Source organism: Neolamprologus multifasciatus, chromosome 1, assembly GCF_963576455.1.
Source record: "Neolamprologus multifasciatus chromosome 1, fNeoMul1.2, whole genome shotgun sequence".
Classification (NCBI taxonomy): domain Eukaryota; kingdom Metazoa; phylum Chordata; class Actinopteri; order Cichliformes; family Cichlidae; genus Neolamprologus; species Neolamprologus multifasciatus.
Window position 1 is genome coordinate 23169851 of NC_140439.1, and position 21087 is coordinate 23190937.

Below are 21087 nucleotides of genomic sequence, written 5' to 3' on the forward strand. Positions count from 1 at the left end.
GAAATTAACAATAGCCGAGACACAATACCACTTGCAAAAGCATTTTATGCAATAAGCATAATTGTTTTGTTAACGAACACGTGATTTATAAAATGGTTCTTTTCCTTGAGCCCACCAATATCTGATTAGTGGTCATAGATTTTTATTGTAGCCCCAATTGATTCTTTTGCATGAGAAAGTGGCTTTTGCCTTCTCACACTGCAAAGGTCAATCAGTCTATTAATCAATTGACTGTACAGGTAGTTGCATCTGTCCTATTATACACACTCACTTTTGTGCTCTGCCTGGAAATGATATCAACTGTTTCAGCTAACTTTCTATAGCTTTATAATCTTAACTTTCCCTTTAGGTCACATCAGACTTAAAGAGAAACATATTCAACAACTTTTATATGTAGAAAAAGCAGTTTACACATTTATCAATACACCAGCTTTGATGTTAGCGTGTCTTTGAAATGCTTTGTAAGCTGCATTTCCTCTAAAATACTAATGTCTAACTTTGCTCTGTGTCCTTTGGTTTCCCCAATGCACTGGACACACGCACTCAAAAAATAGAACGCAAAGAGCCTTTTGATGTCAGAAAAATATTCACTGCCACCCTACCTCCCTTTCTCAAGTCATCCTAAATCATCGGTAGTAGTTTAACTCTCCATCATTAATCACAAGTGCTTTGAGTTTTCCTGTTTCTGACTGGACAGGCTGCTGGAAGAAATACAGTACTCGTATTTCTCTTGAGCTAGAGCGCTGCACACTACAGACCTGATGTGGTTGATGCAGCCGGTAGGATTAATTGGGCCCTGTTACAGAGGATCAGCAAGTTTGGTATTCTTCACATGCTGCTCCTCCATATGGTTCCACAAAAGTCACATACAATGATTAATAGTTCAGGTAAAAATGTTTGAGGTTGTGGCAGTCATAGCTAAAATCCTCAAATAAGTTTTTACTCCTTCCAAAAAATAAATACATAAAAAAAAAAGTCAAATAAATGGTTAATCAAAAGTTTACTTTTTAGAATTCCCCCTTTTTTTTTTCAAACAAATGCAAATTTAAACATTGTATACAATTTTCATAAGTAACACTTTACTGGTGATTTCACAAGTTAAGCAGATATGCAAAACATTAATTTACAAGGGGAACATGTAAGCTACTTTGCAACACCGTCAAGGCCATCACTGTTGCTCCAAGAAAAGGTAGCCTTGACACAAAGTTAACTCCTAACACCGCCTCTATTTTTAGTTCAGAAAACAAAATTTGGCCTCATTAGTTTTGTTATTTATCATATTTTTATTTTACATGACTTGGCCTAAAAGTGTGTTTCCTAGCAAAAGAAGCTGCAAATTGCCCCAGGTCTTATTTGCCTCAGTGGGGCTGTGGAGGAGTTAGTGTGGTGGTCAGCACTCCTCAGACTCTTTGAATTGCAAATCACCTCAGTAACTCAAAAGTAATGCAGCAGGGAACGTCACCTCCTGTCATTTTTCAGCATTTGGTGCATGAGGGCACCATTGCTGAGGAGGTACAGTTATTGTTTCTGTCTCTGGTGTGACTCTTCCTTATTGTAGGAATGACTGGGGCTTGCTCTCTAAACCTCTACTTCACTAATGTGCCTGAAGGCTCCCTTAGCTGTAATATTGCGCGTCTGCAAGCATTACAGAATTGTGCAGTGGGACATCTATCTGATTAAAGGAAAGAACCACAGAACCTGATGTGTACTAACAAAACTTCTGTTTCCACTTTTTGTTTGACTTTTCCTTTTTTTTAATTGTGTAATATTACTAACAAAATTGCTTTATAAAGACATTTATGAACATTTATTTACAAACAGAAAAGTACATGAATTTAACACACTTTCTATATGCAAATACAGTATGTATAATGTTACCTGTACACAAGTTTTTCTGTCTTTGAAAATAGTTTGAATTCTTTTTACTTATCATATCTTACTTTACTTACCTGTCATCAAAACTATAGTTTCACATTTGAATTCTGTGTGGATTTTTATTTTAAACAAAAACATAACACACATAATTATGTTATATGCATGTTTTTATTTAATAAAAAGGATTACTTCAATTTACTCCACGCACATAACTCTATCCTATGTTAAATGAAACGGGCAAAATAAAATTTAAATGGGTTTTTTGCCTGAACGTAGGATAGAATTTGAACATTTAGCATGGCATATCTTAATTAGTGGCACTGCTGATGGTGTGCCTGGCAAAGAGGCAGTGGGGACCACTGAAAACCACTGAGGGTCAATACAAGAATCCTGTCTCTTTGCCAGGATAATTAATTCACTTCTTTCCTCTAGCCTATTGTGACTTTAATATGGTGAAGCTTTATGGATTTGAAACAGAAAGTATTGTGTCACCATTTCACTTTTTTTTCTCTTCACCTCACCTTTTAATTTTATTTTTTTTTTGCCAAATGAAATACTACGAGATAAGACTAGCACATACATACATATGGGCAAAATTATGTAGAAGAGGATATAGTGTAAAATAAGAAGTGCCTTTGCATTTTGAATGCAGTCTAATCCGTTTATAATTACACAGTGAGGAAGCGAAATAGAGGTCCGACTGTTCGAACGTGTAATCCCCTTCATGTGCATAAACATGAGCACATTTCATCAATGGGGCTGGACTAAGACTTCTGGATAATTACTTGGGGCAGTAATATTTTGATAGACCCACCCTGCACCCTTTTCTCTGTAAATAATGCATACCAAGTTGAAATCAGAGAGGCCTATGTAAAATTACCTTCAAAGGCTGGCGTAAAATTGGGCAGCTCATCCATGTAGACAAGAAATGAACCAATGTTTCTGTTGTGAAAGAACAAGAGCATAGACTCTGTATTGCTAAACAACAATCTCAATGAACGATGTCAGATGGAATTTATTTTATCTCCAATGGCATTGCATGCCTGCTTAACAAATTCTATTAAATGCGGATGAGTGTAAGCCATTTGTGTTTCTCATCAATGTACATCTCTAGTCTACACACCGCTAGGGATCCCACCATTGTTGTTTTTATGTGGGCCTTTGGCCACACATAAATCCATCAATTTTTAAACCTTATCCCGTAGTACACCTCATAACAGTATGTTGCAAAAGTGGAGTCCAACACACCGCTGCAGCCTGTACAGTAACCTACTGCTTTGGTGAAAAAAGACATATTCGTGTGCCACGTTTTCTCAAGCTTCAAATCGCCAGACATCTATGCCAATTTTCAGTGAAACCTTGATGATAGTGCAACTCGTGCTGTTAACAGCGCCTTTCTGCTGAATTTCAAAATTACGCAGTTGTCATTAAAACCTTTCTCCAGTTTCACTTTGTGCTAAACAGGTGAAAAATAACATTTGTTTATACCCCTTTAACTGTGCTGAACAGTTGAAGATTTATTTTTTTTATCTTTACAAAGTTCGAGCATTACGGTTAAAGGTCTTTGCTGAATTGCATAATGAGGCCTACATAATTATTTGAAATTTTAAAGCTTACTTTGCAGCGCAGATACATTTTAAGATAACATTATTAGTGCCACCATTAGACTATCCTGGGAGAAAGCAGGTTGTCTATGAAATTGCAAAAATATGCATTATTTAGAGATCTAAAGGAAGCGGAGAGAGCTTTATAATTTCTACCTTTTGCAGAGCAACAAAACCTAAAACCACTGTTTCTGAAAATATTTTTCATCAGTTTTGTTAGAGTCATGCAACGGAAAACGGGGAGGAAATTGTTAGGTGGATGGACTTCATTAAGACTAATGGAGTGCAAGTTATTGTTGATTGATGACAGTCAGGATGAGATTTGATACTATTCCAATGCTTCCAATTCTTCATCTAATCAACACGCAAATGACCCTCTGTACAGTGCAGAAAATTCCCAGTCTAAGACCATGCGTAATAAGCTCAATAAGATCTCTCATAAATCACTCTAATTGAAAGGATTCCTCCCTGGCTGCTACTTACAAGACACCTCACAGACACAGACAGGGTGAACAATCCCTGATGCTCCATTTGAACTCCAAATGAACTGGAGAGTGAAACCTCCTCTGGCTGGAATGAAACAGAAATGACATAATAGAAAGATGAGTTTAAGATGTCACAGGCAGAGAAATTCAGATTATTAATAATCTAATTTAGGGTTGCTTTTCTGGGACAATCTGTGCTTTCTTCAATATCAAACAGGAGGAAATGGCTCAAAAGTGTGATATCGTTGTTGAAAAGAGAAAGAGCTTCTGATTCTTTTGTTAGTGGCTGATTTTTCTTCGTTTATTTTGTTTTTCATTTCAATTTTTTTCTCCAGTTCGCCATACTATTAGTATAATATCTAGAGTACAGCCTGATTTCGCTTTTGTTCGTTTTAAAAGCTGGATGTCTAATTTACTCTAATACCACCTCAGTCATCTCTAAGCTGAACTGTGGTCTGTAGACTCACAATATCTTCATGACCTGTGTGTGCTGCTGAAGCTGCTGTGTTTACAGTAAGACACACCTGTGAGGCTGTCCTCATCCTGGGAATGTGTGGAGATTTATTACCTATTGATACACACCCTCCCTGAACACACCCCCAAAGACACCCACGGTACATTGTTGACTCATGAATTGCACAGCCAGAAGCTCATGAATCATTTTCTTAAAAAGAATATTTCTCCCTTTTCTCCACTTTCCTTTTTCTGTGATTTCACATCCTCTGTCAGATAGATAAAGTATGCTGTGTACAGACAAATAAAGTGTTTCCCCTGCAATCACATGTTTTTCTTTCTTTCTTTCAACTAGAGAGAAAGGCTGTGATATAATGGTTGATGTTTTGCCATTTCTTAAAGGTTTGCCCTTCATAGTATTGTTTTGATTATTTAGTTCTTTTATGACTTGCTTTGATTCACTTTATTTTTATTTATATTATACCGAATCACAATTTAAGCCATCTCCATGCATATTCAACAATTCCATTAGAGTAAGCACTTGGTGACGACTTCAGGGTTCATCCAGTAACTCAAACAGCCACTCATTAAAACCAGAATTTCACAACACCCAAACCTTGAAGGAGATGGGCTACAGCAACAGAAGACACTGGGTTCCACTCATACCAGTTAAGAACAGGAAACTGAGGCTACAGTTTACTCAAGTTCAACAAAATTAGACAATAGGAGATGGGAAAAATGTTGGTGTGATGAGTCTTGATTTCTGCTGTGAGATTTGAAAGGTAAGGTCAGAATTTGGCATAAACAATAAGAAAACATGTATCCATCTAGCCTGGAGTCTTCGAATAAGGCTGGTAGTGGTATAATAGTGTGGGGATATTTTCTTGGCGCACTTTGGGCCCCTTTGTACCAGCTTAACATCATTTAGGATTAATGTGCCATGTAACAAATCTAAGCTAATTTCCAACTGGTTTCTTGAACGTGGCAATGAGTTCACTGTACTCAAATGGCATCCACAGTCACCAGAGCTCAGTCCAATGGAGGACTTTTGGAATATGGTGGAAAAGGAGATTCCCATCAAGGATCTGTCGCTGACAAATCTGCAGTAACCGTGTGAAGCTATTATGAGAATATATGCCAAGATTTCTGAGGAATGTTTCCAGCTCTTTGTTGAGTCTGTGCCACAAAGAATTAAGGCAGTTCTGGATGCACCAGGGGTTCAATCCAGTGCTCACAGGATGTAACTAATGAAGTGGTGAGTGTAAATGCATTGCAACATTTTGATACAAGGCATACTGTTAAATCTTCTCAATACATACCGTTATTTTCAAAAGCATAATGTTTCCCAATTGTGTACAAAACAAAAACAGTAAAACATCCTTCATTGTAATTCAGGATTACTCCCTCCTCTTGGTGGAGTATACACTGTGCATTTGGGTTTGGTGTGGAGACATTGCAAAGGTGCGGTGACAGATGTAATAGAAATAAACCTGCCTGTTGGGCCTCACTTCTACATTCATCAACCCATCTGAGTGAGCCTTCTGGGCTGGTTCAGCCTGGGAAACTCCATTTGTCACTTGCTAAATGCTGCCAATGTGCATGGAGTCCCCACTGCCTGTGTCCTTTGGAGAGAGTAGATGTAGGTTTTATTTATGTCTTTGGGAAACTACACAAGCAAAGGTAAAAGTGTGAAGAAGTAACAGTTTCATTTTGCATTTAGACGATTAGTTGATTAATTGAAAAGTTGAGTTGACTGAAAAAGATCACTTTGTCTGTGTGCTACGTTATTGTGGATAGAATCTTTACATCAGGGAGTTTCTCAACCAAAGCACTTTGAACAAATTATCAGTTTGTCCAACGCAGTTTCCCCCATATAGAAAAAAAATATTTTTTATAGGTACAATTTGTCATAGTTTTAACAAAGAGAGAGTTAGAAATGTTAGCTATTTGATACCTTTCTAAGTGTGTAAGTTAATAAATGAACTATATATGAGCTACATGATAGGTCTTCCTATCTCCCTTGTTATATTTCTTTGAAGATTACACAGGTTACTTGATGGTAAAGTTCTTAGGTATCGTAAAGCTAAAACAAGGCCATATAGAATCACAGTGTCTGGCTCTATGGATAATAAAAGAGAAATAGTGTCCACAGTTGGAAAAACAAAAAAAGAAAGGCCTTACAAAGCATTATAATTGTCAGAACAAGAAATAAAAGGCACTCTGACATTTTATCAACAGTGGAGTCATACATTATTTATCTGGAGAGTTTATATCAGATTGCAGATACTAAGGCCGAGCACAGCAGCCATTTTACATCCCGGTCCCTTCCCTGTGTTTTATGATAAATGTTCTCAAAGTGCTCTGCATTTTACCCAGAGTGCACATAAACTACAGGCTAGCTAAAGCCATAATTCTCCAAGACCCACTTTCACGATTGCAAGCGCCATTCCACAGAATCTTATTCAATACGTCTTCATAGTCAAACTTAGTCTTGCTTCTCTCTGCTTATCTCTACTCTAACTGGATTATGAAGGTCATCAGTGGCAATCATAATACAGATACTTAATGTGTAGTATTCATTTTAATACGGAATAATGGGTATTATGAGAATCACTCAAGATTTTCTGACCTCAAAAACATGGCATGTTCTTTCAGATCATACTTGTAAGATTAAACTGCATTGTAAACTTCTTAAAGAGGGGACATCATTAAAAATATACCATAGATCGTTTCGCATGTTTAATGCTATTTTTTTTTAAGAAAAAGCCTGTCTTACTCTCCCGCTTTTTCAATTTACAAGAGAGGCTTAAAATATTTCAGCAATTATGGCTACAGCGAATAGTATACATGGCCATTGTGACCAATTTGAGAACTTTAATATCGCGAGAGGCCAAAGGTCTGGTTTCACTATTATCATGCAAAGATCCAGGGTCAGAGTTCATCTGACCCACAGCTGCAAAATAAATGCAATAAACTGGTGTCTAGAGGAACCCGTAAACCTGCACTTAAACCAATTAAGAGCAAACCTTGATTAAGATTTGTTGTCTCTCACTTTTAATGAGAGAGAGAAGGAGGGAGCGAAAACTCCTTTATTAATTTCCCCAGTTTCCAAATCCATGCAAAGACTGGTGCATAAATCACAATAAGCTGCAATTAAGCTGGAAAACAAAAGATGGAGGGGAAAAAAAACAACGGCAAAAAACACAAACAGTAGATAAGCAATGTAAATGTTAAGACTGTGATAAAGTACCATCTGAAATGGCATGGATACATTAAAAGAGTTGGTTACACTGCAATCACTTAGTCTTGTTGCAAATGTGTCCCAGTGGCTACTCATGGAGTTGCAATGAAAAAAATCCCCTGCTGCTCAAAAACTATTTCTCTTATACATCCATAATAATAAAAGAAACACAACTTTCTCAGAGCTCTAACAAGCTGATTCTTTTTTTTTTTGTAATGGCATATAATACAAAACTTTTGGCCTGAACTTTGCATGTGGCTACAGTAGGGTAACCTCTAATGAACATGTCCGGTGGAAACTAGAAATTTGGGCTTTATGCATATTAAAATAAGTAGATGCCATGTTTGACTGCACTATATAATTCTTGGAATGCATCCACTAAAAACATGACATGATAACCTTAAGCATACATTTAATCTTAAACATACAATTAGGTTTTAAACCACGGTTTAAAATGTTCTAACCCAACTCAATTCAGAATATGGCATTTATTAGAATACGAAGTAGTGTCTGAAAATGTTGTTGCCTTTAAATAAAGAAAACCTCACCATTGGTATAAAATAGTTCATATTTATTAGTCTATAGTTGATTTTAGAGGTTAATTTCCAGAGGTGATATTAACAGAGTCATTTGGTACAGAGGACATAAGAAAAGACTGGAAATTTTTACAATTTTTCTTATGATTGTTGAAAAAGTATGGTAAGAATAAGGCTGAAGGCTCCAAAATGAAAATGGCACAGTATATGAATTAGTGCTATATAGTGTTTGTGTAGTATGTAGAAAGAAAACCAGAGGCTTCTTTAATGTATAGCGTGTTCTGTCTGGGCCTGTTTGCTCAGCTGGAAGCAATGTTTGCCCACAGGATGACTGGATAAGAGTGTTTCTCATCTGCATATGTGTTTGACAGGAACTTTGAAGTGACTGTTTTGACAGAAATGTGGAGGAAATTTTAATGGAGTATGAAACAGCAATTTCTATCCAAACATTGGAGCTTAAGAAGAAATCACCTCCTTTTCCTTGTCAGGATTTTGCTGCACACCTAGAAACACAAATGAAACTGATGTACTTTGAGTAGAGAAGCAAACATGTTTTTAAAGGTTGTTTTAAAAGTCCTGTAATTCAAAAAGTGTTGGGGTATTTGAAAAGGTCACTGTGGAACACTGTACTTTAAAACGAATCAGAAAAAGTGTCCCTTTTGAAGAAGATGCTTTATTTGAACATAATTATTGGCAGCAGAGAAATGAATCCTGGTGTGGAAATATAATACATTCTTCCATTGGTTCATTAAAAATAGATGTATTTCAAGGCTTTTTCATTTTGAGTGAACAGGATGACCCGAGTGGCCAAAATGATTTTCCATGGGTGCAGTTACACTGTAATTTTCAGGGATTAGTGGCAGAGTCGAATTCAGACAGGGAAAACCTGGCAACGAGTGTTGCGGAGTGACTGCTGAACAGCTGTTAAAAAGCAGTTTTGATGAACTTCAACGTAGCTGTTGTGCCACAGTGAAAAGATGGACTGTGGTCACTTTGACAGCCTCAGCTGGCTTCACTGGGTTCATCACAGGGAATTCTCCCGTGTTGCTTGAATGAACATAAGGCTGTGTGGACAGAGCTTGTGGATGTGCTAATGATAGATGTTGGTTGTGCTGACGTCACATGGTCACACGCATGGAATTCTGTCTAGGTCGGTTCTTACCACTGTTTCCTGGTGGTTTGTGGATGGCTAGTCAACATCATCCAAAAACTGGTGGACCTCCTGAAAGGAATTTCGGAGTACTTTCTTGGGCCTTGTTTCCATCTTTCTAAGAGTACCTCACCTGTGTCAACTAATCCAAGATACCAGTATGTATATAGAGGTGTATTCCAGTGTTGGAAATTAGAGCTTTCAGATATTGTGAACACCTCGATTTACTGTGCTTTCATTTCTCTTCTTAGAAGTCGGACTTTCATATTGAGTCCTTATTTCAGAGTTTCTAATTATCCTCTACAATTAAAAACACTCTGTCTTGCTGCTGAAAGTCACCCCATGTTCCAAGGGTGGCAGTGCAGTGGAAATCTAATGTGCTCCTTTTTGTTTCAGGGAGACTGATTGAGGGAAGGATGTGGTAGAAGAAAAGTGATGAGCAAATGAGGGATTTAGAAAGGGTAAGGGCTGAGGTTGAAGAACTGGAATACTTATTTAAACATCTTGCTTAGACTTTGTGGTCTATGGACAGCTGGGCTGGGTTGTGTGGGAAATATACCATTATGCTTTACCATCTGTCCCTTTTAGACATGTACACATTACTCTGAATTTAAAGAGAGTATTTTAATTGGATGATAGTTTATTAGGGACCCAAATATATTTGGCAATAATGACCAGTACTTTAATCCCAAAGGCAGGTCTTTTTTTATTTTTATTTTAAATGAGGCAAACGTGACCTTTCTCTGCGACACACATGACCCCAAGAGGTCAAGACCCTTTCACATACTGGCTTGCTAGAAGGTCAAAACATGTAACCTGCAGATCATTGCCTTAGTATTTCTAAATCTCGTCAGTATTTCAAAAAACAAAAAACAAAACAAAAACTAAAATCATTGATTATTGGGTTTTTAATGGGGTTAGAGTTTTCCAACATATGTTCATTCTTTAATGCAGTAAATAGCTCAGCATAATGTTAAATATCTGCATGTTATCCTGCATCTGAGTAAAAAAAAAAGTGATAAATAAGTATAGAAGCTCAAGAGTAATTTATCTTCTATTCTCACTCCAAATATCCTTGCTCTATGTCTCCTCCGTCTGTCCATGCCCTCTCTATATGCCCTCTCTTGGGGCCTGAGGGAGCTTTTTGATATGCCCCCTCTCTCTTGGCAAGGTTGTATTTCTTCATTAGGCCCTCTGGGGGCTGCCAAAGTCCCAAAGGATGTCAGAGTACATTAATTCTCATCAGGACATGGGTCCTCTCAGGTGTGAATGGCAGCCAGCAGCTGTCGACAGAGCTCTCTCAATCCTATCGCAACTCATATATCACCCACTGCATGCACACTCACATACACAAATATGCGTGCACATAAATGCACACAGACAGATAACACTGTGTGTAAAATGAAAAGCCAGGCGCATGTGCAAGTTGGTTGTTGAAAGAATCACCACACAGAGAGGAAGATTTACGCTAAAATCACTGGCATATGAACATATCTCAATTTAGGACCTGACCCATGATAATTACAAAAGCAGCTATATATCTTAAAGTCTTTAGGGGGACAGAATGCCGTCTCTGCTTAATTTTCCATGCGAGTAAATTTGCTGGGTGCATATGAAGAGCCTATGTGATTGCTTCATAGCCTCACAGCAGAGTACTCTAACTACCATAAGAATAGATCGCATAATCTCCGACTCTCTTTTTCTCTATAGTTCTGTCCGTTTTAAGGCTAGCATGACATAGACTTGCATGTGTTTTACCAAGATATTTGCCCTAGTAATTACATAAAGTAATTCCATTGCGGTTGTTATGGCTCCCAGCAGACGTGTATACAAATTACTCATATTTGCTCTGTGGTCAAAGCTGTGAGCTGTCCCACAAGACTATGGTTTTACATTATGAAGGTCTGCCTATTAAAGTCATTTGTTAAGGTCTTCACTCCTGGGAAGAAGCAACTCCATATGACACTAAATGAAAAAGGCTTGCCTTAAAAGTGAGCTGTTAATTACTTTGGTTATAGAAGGCCTCACATTGGATTCTGATACGACAGCCAAGCCTTAATCCTCATGTAAACCCAGACAGTGCTCCAGAGCAGTGGAAATTGCCCCTTGTGCTTATAGCACTGTGTACATGTTAAAAGATATGATGGGGTAAATGTAGGGGGTTTTAGGGCCTGTCCTGGGTGATTTCTCATTCCTATTATTATTTTGTCATCCTGTGATTATTTTGTCATTATGGGACCATATTTTCCAGTGTTTCTGGTTGTTCCATGAATAAGTTATCTGTCCTCGTCATTACTGACTTATGGCGGAAGGCTGCTTTTCTTCCTCACTTATGCACTGTTTCCCTTGTGCCTTGGAGGCCTGCATTTTGTAATTGTCAATAATTAAGGAAATGCTGGCTCAGAACAAGGATTTATCCAGTTGAGGCTAAACGACTCAAAAGTAACATTTTCAGTCTGGATAGTCAGAAAGATTGAGAATTTCTAAGAACTCAAATCTTGCAGAAAATTAAATGGAAAATGCATATAGCCGTTACTTCTATCCTTTTTTTGGGTTTTGAACTTCTAAAACTCTCCTAATCTTTTCCACCACACATGATGTAGGCTTTGAAGCTCTGTGTCTTCCCAAGTTTTAAGATGGACTTTGTTTTCCTAACAGGAATCTAAGACCTTAGGCAACTGCCTTAAGTCCATCCTCAGTATCTGAAAAAAAGTATGTGCTATTGATTGTTATAACCTGCTCTGTGATGTTAAACACAGTGCTGGATCAGGATAGGAGCAAGGACACAAGTCTCTTTCATTAAAACAGCTCTGGTTTGGGCAGCTTGTAATTCCTCTGAATCTCTTGTGTTGACCGTGGTTTGGCAAGACTCTGATTCCCTAGACAGTGGGAGGGAAAGATGGTTTAACAAGGACTCTAGGAACGAAAGAGAGCGCTGTCTCCTCCTCAAGGTCACTATTCAAATCAGCAAGCCATACTGCAAGCCAACTGAGGGTGTACTGGCTCAGAGCACCCAATCACACTGGGGTTCAACTTGCACACCCCATCACTCTCTTCATTGCACCCACCAGGGGAGCCAGGCTTTGGGTTACAAATGAGCAATTACCATGGTCTGAGTTGCGCGCTTTTCATCCCTTTCCATTTAACTTTGTTTATCTAGTATCTCACAGCTTGCTTTAAGAGTGAACTGCCTTTCCCAGCCAAAACAATCTGTTACTCAACATAGTCATAATACAAAGTAGCAGTGGTGAAACTTTGAACAATGGCTCTTTTATGAATTAGTACTAGTTATGCTAAAATGTGTTACATATTTGCCTTTAATTTCTTTTTAACTTGTAAGGAAGAGAATTTTTTTTTAAACCATGGCGTCTCAGGGTTCACCGTTATGGGGCAACACCCTAGCCTTCATCATTCCCAGCTGTCAGTGAACCTGCGCTGGTCTGCTCACTCACCTCATGCATTTTATCTAAGCAGTGGACCTCAGCATTCTGCTTTTAGTTTCAGGAAAAGGAAAATCAGAATGACCACATTAGCCGTCTTAATGCACACACTTTAAATAGTTGTGTAATTGTTTGAGCGTGTGGCACCCTGATTTTATTTTACATATTTGAAATTCCATTTTGCATGTTGTACTCTTCTTATTGGTTTGTTCTAGTTCATACTAAGTCATCTTCTGTGACATGAATAAAAAATTATTTTATGAAGAAGCTTTTGTGTATTCATCAAAATCCACTCTGCCGTGCTGGCCTTTGTGGGGGGAACTAGCACACCGGCTATAACAAAAATGTTCCTTCCAGCCTTTCTAGTTACGCTGCCGATTTTATTCATAGCAGTTTTTTACAGTAAAGCACTGTCTCACCTGCAGTTTATCCTACAGAATAATAGTGTTATTCATATACAGTTTAAGCAAGGAATAGAGTTTTAGGAACTCTTTTATTGGAGCAACTGCATGATCCTCACCCTTTCTTGCTACTTTAGTGTAGTGTCAGTAATGCTTTGGACCACAGCCCAAACACCGATGCAATGTGACAGGATAGTCTTATTAAGGTTTCCTAATCAAGTCTCCTCTCCTCCTCCCTTCCTATCCCCCCTTTTTTCTGGCTTCACAAAGAACGAGTGTTTTGGCAGAGACCTCTGTGCTAAGGCCCTGTTTATGTTGGATTTTGGCCAACAGCCCCTTGTGTCTGCCCTCCTTTCCACTATGGGATGGTTGCTGCAAAGCAGCTAAATACAGGGGCAGTTATTATCTTGTTTCAAAAAAAGATTTTCAGTCTCTAGTCAGTTTTATCAACTTTAGCAGATGGAAAAGAATGCTCAAAATTGACATTTTGCACACTATCTTAATCTCTAGACATTTTGATTGGCTTTTGGCTTGGTGATAGGAAATAACATTTCCTACAGTAGTTCCATAGTATGGTGGTTAGCACATATGCTTGTTACATCAACAATTAAATTGACACTCTAGTCTCTTCTGTCCCCTACTCAGCAATTTGTGATGGGTCTGATCCTGTACTCGGGTGTTGAACTACATCAGCTTTGCTTTCACCTGTTGGTGTCTCCGCTGACCCATCTGACTGAAGGACTCATGCCAATGTGTCCATCCATTCGTACGTCCACAATTCAAACTACAGTATTGGTCAGATTTTAGTGAAACTTGCAGATAGTGATGCCTAAGGGTTCTTTACCCAAATTGTGCTTAAGGTCTAATTTGTCAGTTTTCTGGGAAATAATCTGTGAATTGTGTACCATTGATGTGCCCATTGAGTCTTACAGTAATAAATGTTGCTTATGACACTAATTTCTCCACTCTACTGAAAATCTTTGGAATTTCTGTCCTAGAACATTAAAAAGTTGTTGCTAGCTATTGTAATGTATCAGCTTTTTAATTAATCGCTGTGCCTTTTAAATTGTGGTAGTACACTTGTTAAATACCTAATGTAAATACAAATAAAAGATTCAAGGAGATGATGGAAATTTGGATAAATATTTAACAGTGGTCAGATTTATTTTTTATAAGTATTAATATTTTACTGTTATTAATTGTCTTCATCCAATTTTTTCCAAGGATTCCGGCTTTAAGCTAAAGAGTAATCTGAACAGAGATTATGTGAAAAAGCATAAATTCACAAGTAGAATTGGTCTTGAATGTCTGAACCTTTGACTATTTGTTCCTTGGGAAGTTAATGTTTTCAGATTAGCAATTTGAATAAATCCTTTTTATAAATTGTGGAAATGTGTTGCTACCTTAAAAAAATGATTGTCTTGCTCGAGTTCACATCTTTGTTGTTAACATCTTTGCAGATTGTTATTCTATTTAGCAGCTTATTGGACAAATCATTATGTAGTGCACCTTTTCCCATGTTTATGCTGTTCAGTGAGTAGCAGTAACAGTGAATTAGCTGTTTGGACTTGAATTCTTGTGTGCTCATACTTGTTCTTGCATTAAAAAAAAATTCCAGATGACTGATATGAGGTAAAAATCAATATGTTTTCTCTCTGAGTGATCCATTTTCTATGGAGGAAAAAAAAAAGAAGTCAAAATAACAGCACAGCAAATGACAGTGCTATTCACTTGATTAGTGTTTTTTAGTTGAACATTATGAAGGTTATATTTTACCTACCAGTCAGGCTGGTTAGAAACACTATTCAGCCTCTTCTCCGTAGATGCAGATCTGGTCTAGTGTCTGCAGCCTGGGGTTTAGGGTCTGCTGCTGTTGCATGTTTATCTCACAGCCCAGGGAGTCGAAGCACGAACACACTTAAAGAATTCATTAGGTAGGCCTCATGTTTTTTCAGCTGCATGGGGCCTGTAGGTGGCAGTGGATTGGGGGAAGTTGGTACTACAAGATTACTAAAAGAAGCACTTGAAGAAATAAGCTGGCTAGAACTATACCTGCAAACTACCGAAAGTGCAGAGACTGTGTATTAATCTTTATAACAATTAAGGATGAAATGCCTTAAATATAGCTAACTTGGTTTAAATGCAATTCATGTTAATACAGAACGCAACTCAACTGTATACTGAATGAAAGTATTACATTAAGGTCTACTCTTTCCAATTTGGGGACATTTGGTCATAGTTCTCCAAAAGCGGAGAAACTTGCAAATAGACACGAAAGGTTTACGATCAACTCTAACCCAAAATATGTGAGAAAACACATCTACATCAGCGGTCCCCAACCCCCGGGCCTCGGACCGGTACCGGTCCATGAGTCGTTTGGTACCGGGCCGTGAGAGTTGAGGCTCAGGTGTGAAATGTATAGTTTTCAGGGTTTTTATCGGTTTTCAGCATTATTTTGTTATCGTTTTTATTGTTTTCCTGGGTCTTTTCACGTGTGTTATGAATACATTTTCTTTTTTTCGGTACCGGTACTAGTTTTATTTTGTTGTATTTATCCGCAACACCTTAAAGGCCGGTCCGTGAAAATATTGTCGGGCATAAACCGGTCCGTGGCGCAAAAAAGGTTGGGGACCGCTGATCTACATGACATTTAGTTAGTTTCTGCTAAGCCAAAAATTAAAACAGTTTCTTATGCTGATAACATATCCTCTATTGGGTTGCAAGAGTTAATTCAAAAAAGCTGTTTCTTATACACTTCTATAGGACTATTGCCATTATGGGGCTTTCAGATACAAGGCATATTTTTAGGCACTTTATAGCACACCTGAAATCATTACTACATCACTACTGTTTAACTATGTTCATAATGTTTTAGATGAACATTTATGTATTTTTATTTTGCTGTTAGCAATGGCCTTATTTGTGTTTATGCTGTACAAAAGTATCAGTCAAACTGTCTGATCAGACGACTGACAAGTCCTACATATACACTTCATGCTGACTGGGGGGACCCTCTCAGTATTTAGATATAGAATAGAATACCCCGCTTGACGTGCCTCCCCACATTTTAACCAGGCATCCCAGGCAGAGTGCAATTGATTTTGGCAGTGGGTGGAATAAAGATTGATTGAATCAGAATGGAAAGGACCTTGCTTGAGGATCGACCATGCAGTAACCCTTGAGCTGTGGACGTCTTTGCCAAGAAAGTACTCACAGTTATTCTAGCGTAAGGGGCAATGCGATTAAAAGCGGTAGCTTCCTCACACAGAACACTAGGGGTGGTGAATCGGTTCTAAGGAGATTTTACACGTGGCCGCTAGACTGTGGTTTTACTGTTAATTAGAAGATTGGTTAATATCTACTTCACTGTGGTCTGGGATGAGGAATGGAAACGGGTACAGAGAAATGAGTTGTATTGAACTGAGCTAACTATAATAACAGACACTAAAAATACTGAATGCATGTAGTCTGGATTTTTTCTTTCTTCGTGACATCTGTTAAATGTAAACTTATTCTTCTCAAATCGATATTAAATAGTTTTTGGCTCTTACATTTGTTCCCTTGGCCAAAGGAGGAAAGTGGTTTTTTTCCTAAATGATAAGAAGTAGTTGGGTTTGCATTTAGTTTGATGCAAGCTGTAACTCAAGGGAATTTGACAGTTAACAAGTGTGGCCGTTAAAAGTTTGACAGTTTTGTATTTCTGCAATTATCGGATTACAGTATAACTGGCATATCAATTGTGTTGCTTTCACAAACTTTGCTTCAACACAAGCACCATCAGGGAGGTCTCTGTCATCTCTTTATTTGCCAAGTGCGTGATGTGTCATTATGAGTGTGTATTTACACCATGCTCGCCTTTCTACCCAGGGACCTCGTCTAACACCTGTCAGAAAGCAGTTTTACCAGACACAATCAAAGAGCAGCATGTGACATGTTTGATGTCTACTCAAACATAATGTGCTGTGAAAACATCCCTATGCTCTGCCAACGCTAAGTCCCTCTGGCTCTGGTTCTTCTCTACTCATGTGCCTGCAAAGCTTGTATTATCCATGTTTTATACTTGTTCATGATTGCAGTCTAGCGACACCATAGATCTGACGGAGCTCAAGGCAGAGTGGGCCAAGAGCTCCCTGCACACACATCAGTTGCTTTTACTCTATTTCACTTTATTTGTGAGTTAAACAAGTCTGTCGCTGTGCAACTGTAACTTTGTTTTTGGTTACATGTTTTTGTCAGTATATGAATACAGGCTTGAAACTGGTATAAGCCAGTTTTCACACTGTGCCCTGGCTGTTGGACTTTTATTTCCCAAATTCTGGTATCTTGTCCTGATGTCTTCAGGTAAGCATGGAAGAACCTTCAGGCATTATTCTGGCATAATGGATATCTAGTAAAAGAAAAATCATCAGAATATTATTAATAGACTACTATAGTTATAAGTTCTAATGTTCATAAATCTCCCTTACATAATTCAGATATCATTTGAGACAGATATGTTCTGTTTGTGCTTCTACCTATAAATAAACTAATAAATAAGAGTAAATAAATAATGAAGGTCAGCCTATTTTTTGCAAAATTTAAAGAAAACAGTTACCAGCTGTGACACTGAGGAATGGTATTGGTGTGTATGTGCGAGTTTGTGTCATCATGGCAAGTTTTACTCAAGGAGACTCGTACTGTAGCAGGACCTACCGCAAAGGTGGTTTTGGATATTTTAACACTGGTTTGTGTCTCGAGGTTTGTGAACAAAATTTTTATTGTGGTACCAAAGAAAGCATTGGCCTCTACCCACAAAGGCTAGTTTTTACCTTGTGTGTCTTAGGTTGTTCCTAGACGCTTCTAATATAGCAAAACGTTCCACTAATATTGTTTGGAGCACTTTAAATTTTTATTTGTCTGTCTGCAGCAAGATTGTCACTGAAGTAGCATCATAACTGAATTTAGCATAAAAATATTTTCCCTGGCGAGATGAACTGCATGAGAATGGGCACTTGTCTAGTGCAACCATTCTCTGAGCAAAAGCTGGGTATACATATAAGTCAAATAGGCTATATCCCATACTGTGTGGTGGGCTTTCTTAGCCTGACAACCTTTCTGCACCACTAAAATCATGTACCCTGATTATCACTGGCACATGTCTTTGTATTTGTATACTGAAGGCATCCTCGTTCTTCCCTCCTACATTTTTTCGCCTAGTGTCACAAACGATAGTTAGACCATAAATTTCTCCCTCTCTTGCCCTGCAATTAGCAGCATAATGGAAAAGTACAAATATATACCCCAAAATGGTTTTGTCAGCTCAGAACATTTTGCAGCTACAAGGCAAGATCCAAGAGACATCTTGGACTGTGAATGATTTTATCAGTTTATTCTTTTAAAGTTATACGTAGAAACCAAAAACTATTGGTATAATATACTTAGGTTGCTAAAAGTGTTGATCTTCTTAGCCCACTTGCGTATAACGAACACATGTCCTATTCATTCTGTTCACAGTTAGAAATAGAAAACTGAATTGTAGATATTGTTTCCACTAACCTACTTACAATTCGTGAGTTACATCCTTTGTATTAGTGGTGCAGGTCTGGCTTTAAACCAGCTGTAAACCATCTGAAACTCTCTCTTTTAATTGGAATTTGTTTCAAGACTCGTGATTCTTTTTCAGTTTTTACAATGACAAATGTTTTCACCCCCATTAATAACCAGTCTAGTACCTTTTTGACTTTATGACCTCTTGCTGGAGTGCAGTTAGCTTAAAAAAAGCTTGTTCTCACCTTTCATGGAAGAAGCAATCACAGATCTTTGTCAGAACTAAATCTCACTATGCCTTGTACAGTTACGTGCACACTTGGGAATCATGTCCTACCTTACCTTCACTGCACACGTGTTGCCTGTGCTTTTAAGTGTAATGTACAAAAAAACAGTTCTGTTAACAGCGTTTTTGAATAGCGTTTAGGAAGTTATGCAAACTGAGCCTGTGATATTCTTTGAGTACTAGTAACTTTTCTCACTGAGGAACTCAATTTGGGTATTTTTGGCTCAAGGTTTAGTCTTCCAATGGTTCATTTAAGTAAGTGCACACATAACTACTACTCATTTAAAACATTAAAAGTGATTAAAGGGGTACATCACTGCAAAGAGAACAAATGCCGTTCCAGATGGAATCTTTTGTTTTAGTTTAGCCTTTAACATTTATTCCTCTGTCTGACTTCACTGAAATTCTGTCACATTCTGTTAATTTCCTGAGGGTCCCTTTGAGCAGAGTTTGGCCAGCTATTCCCTCCACTTAAGCTGAACATTGCAAAACCTCGCCTTGGAGGCTGTAGCACTTGTCGCTCTGCCCTGAAATTGTGTGTGTGTGTGTCCTGGCAGAATAGTACAAATGGACCCAACTATTCCAAAATTCACTATTTTCCTTTATATAACTACCTCCTCCTTAAATCTCCCTTTCTTCTCTTACCTGATTTTATACTGACCCTGGTGCTAGGTTGGAGCTCTATTTGCCCAGCTGCATGGCTTATTTACTTGAGGTAAGGAAAGTCCCAGCAGACCTTTTGTAAAAAAACACTAAATAAAATGTAATCTGAAAAGGAAAGGGTGAGGGTAAATCTAGGGTCTGCCAGAGTAAGAGGAAACTGAAGGTACTGTACTGCTCCCAGGATAGCAGTGTTAAACCTTTGGGGCAAGGCCAATGAAAACAGCATATTAGGAATTTGAAATGTGGTCGCACACACTTTGTGTGTCTCTCTCCCCACACCAACACTAGTATTCTCTCCATTTTTCTCTGTTCTTCTGTTTCTTCCATAATATACACCCCGTGCCTATGTCCCCCAATGCTTTTCTCTTTTTATTTTCAGGATTAAGAAGGAAAAATGCACTGAGTCATGGAATGGACTTCCTTGCCCTTGGGCTTGTGGTGCACTTGAGCAAAGGGAAGTTCTCAGATTCAAGCCCACACGGCACCTGTAGCTGTGTGAGATCCCATTGCTCTTAACTTTCTCTTCCAGAGGTTAGGTCTGGAGATTCCCTTGCCAATGCCCAGTCAGCACCACAAAAGTTAAACAACCGTTTCTGGTCAGATTTCATACTTAAGTGATGGCAAAGCTAAGCCCTCGGATGTTGTGTATATACTCTTACCATTGTATGTTATATGACTTTCAGCCCCCTTTTTTGGAATGTGAAGTCTTCAGACCTAGACTGCATGGCATTATTCTGGGAAAGGGAAAGAAAAAAAAACTCCAGAAGTTTGGATAATTACGAGGTAAACATAACTACAATTAAGATTCCTTGAAAAACAACACATTTTTAAGATCTGTCCCAAGATACCAACAATGCAGAATGAGTGTTCATAGATATATTTCAATTTAAATGGGATGCACTGTGAATTTATACCCCAACTTCAGTATGTTGTCTTGGTTATGTATTTGATATTATTTCCTCTGAGTCTCTTTAATAAAGTGCATGCATTTCTTTAAACCTGCTTTATGGTGGGGTATTAAAAGTACAGAGCTCTGTTCTAATCCAGCTGGAGTATTGCCCCAGACGCTAAGTGTCTTTACAGAGCAGTGACATTAGCTTGTTTATTGGTTGCAGGGGCGTAAAGATGCTATTGTTTTAATTGCTTGTACATGCTCTTGGGATCCATGGAGATTACAGAGACTGCAGATGCCAGCATATTGGAAATGGGATAACAAAAGGCAACTCAAGAAAGCCAAAATATACATTAGCTATATTTGATTTGTTTTGCAATCACTTGACAAAATTGCTTACAGCTATTATACTGTATATCCTTAATGCATTTAAGAAAACCGTAGCAGTCAGGCAAGTTAAAAATGATATTTAAAATATACAACACACTTTATGAAAACATAGCATAATCATATCATGTGACATTTTTATACTCCT

General features: G+C 38.1%; 1 long non-coding RNA gene across 7 annotated transcripts in view; it reads left to right on the forward strand.

Annotated features, from left to right (window-relative positions):
• The window catches only part of LOC146525769 (uncharacterized), a 170230-nt gene that overhangs the window by 50151 nt on the left and 98992 nt on the right, over positions 1-21087 (forward strand). Inside the window, exon 1 of one of the 7 annotated variants that reach the window (XR_014873637.1) lies at positions 1868-20443. The exons of 5 other annotated variants lie outside the window; for them this stretch is intronic. This is a non-coding gene — a long non-coding RNA (uncharacterized LOC146525769). Of the gene's footprint in view, positions 1-1867; positions 20444-21087 lie in introns of those variants that run through there. One more of the 7 variants, XR_014873640.1, reaches the window with a different exon arrangement.